Source organism: Chanos chanos, chromosome 3 (assembly GCF_902362185.1).
Source record: "Chanos chanos chromosome 3, fChaCha1.1, whole genome shotgun sequence".
In the NCBI taxonomy this organism is placed as follows: Eukaryota; Metazoa; Chordata; class Actinopteri; order Gonorynchiformes; family Chanidae; genus Chanos; species Chanos chanos.
In genome coordinates, this window is record NC_044497.1 from 54,938,984 (window position 1) to 54,940,825 (window position 1,842).

Consider the following 1,842-nt stretch of genomic DNA (forward strand, 5'->3'; position numbering starts at 1 on the left):
GACTCACTCACTCACTCGCTCTTCCTCTTGTTCACTCACGGCCCGCGACCAACTTCGTTTCCTTTAACGACTTCCCTCATCATTTTTCAAAAAGGCTTCTGTTCATCTTAAGCGCATTTGTGGCAATTTTCGGAGTGCACCCCCCCCCCCCCCCCCCCCCCCCCCCCCGCAATGTCCATTACTGTGTAAAGAGAACAAAAACACCCGTTTTTTTTTCTGTCGCTCTCGTGTCTGGGCCGGGTGTAGAAAAAGAAAGAAACGACAAGCGGCCTTCGGTAACAGGAGCTGCGAGGACTGACCTGTAAAAAAAAAAAAAAAATCTCTGACAGGTGACCTGGGAGTTGCCCCCGTCGTATCAGTTTTAACCTGCCTTATTCAGCCGCACTTCAGACGCTCCAGACTGCGCAAAACGACAGCCGTGGACTGATTTACAGAGCCTCTCCGGCTATAGAGTAACGTCTCAGTGAAGACGGAGTGATCGGTGGAGTCATTTTAAGTGACCTTGAGTTTTAAGTTTTAAGGTGTGTTTTTCTTTCTTCTGTGTTTTCTTCCTAAAGCGATATAGGGTCGTGTTGAGTCTGATCTCAGTCAGACATATGTACGGCCGTCTGAGAGATTTAGTGTAGTCTAATGAGCTTTAAAAGACCCCCACCCCCCCCAAACCTTCTCTAGTAACAGAGACCAAGCCCACCCCCCACTTTAATTATCCCCTCACACACAAACACAAACACACACACACACACACAGGCATTTCTTTCCACACAGTCAGTTTAAGACTATTAAATCTGCCATGTTCCCCGTGTGGTTGACTAACCCAGTGTGTCAGTTCACAAACGGGCCATTTTTGAAAAATGAAAACAAAGTTTATGGCTGTGATAATGAATCCTACCCTGGCGATGTTCATTTCTACGCATATTCACAGATTTTCTGTAAGCAACACTACTTTCTTGTGGAGAATCGTACAACTACATCACGGCCTTTTTTCCCCCCTATCAGGGATTGGGTTTGGAAACCGCTACTGTGTTTTAACGATAAGTTTTAAAATACTGACGCACCGCAGGGATAAAGCAATACCCTTGTCAAGGAGTCGATGGTTATACACTCATGAAAATACCATGTAAGGTTAGCACAATGTTCTGAAGATCATTGTTTCGCTGTCCTGCTCTCTGAAGCTCCACAGCACTGTAGGTTTTCGATCTCTCTCTTTGCTCTGGCACGACTGACTCGACTCATTTACCTAATTTATCAAGCCCTTGATTAACAGAGGCAGGTGTGTTAGACCAGTTAAAGATCTAAAACGTGCAGTAACTGTGGACCTCCAGGAGCATAACTGGGAGACAATTTTCCAAGGAGAAAGAGAGAAGGAGAGAGAGAAAGAGAGAGACAGAGACAGAGAAAGAGAGAGAGAGAGAGAGAGAGAGAGAGAGAGAGACCAAGTGTAATTATTGCGTCATTTTGCTCTGGTTCCCCAAATTCTGTCCCACAGGACCGAAGACTCGCTGCCTCTTTGTCCTCACCTTACAATTAGAGGCTGATTTTTATCTAGTGAACAGGTGTGTGTCGTTTTCAGCCAACCCGGAGACCACAGGCGCGGGCTGAAACTAACACCAGCGTGACCCTCCAGGACTGGACTTGCTTGGGGATCCCTGTTCTACAGTATCCATAGGAACAATGCCACTATTAAAGTGACCTTCCATATGTGTCCTGTCAATCAGCGAGGGCACTGGGAATGTTCTCTGGGACTAGCGAACAGCCCCTGCAGAGAGAGTGGGAGCGAAGACCAGAACTGTAACGGTGAACGGGGAAGAATGTTCTAGTCTTACCAGTCCTGTGCTACAGTAA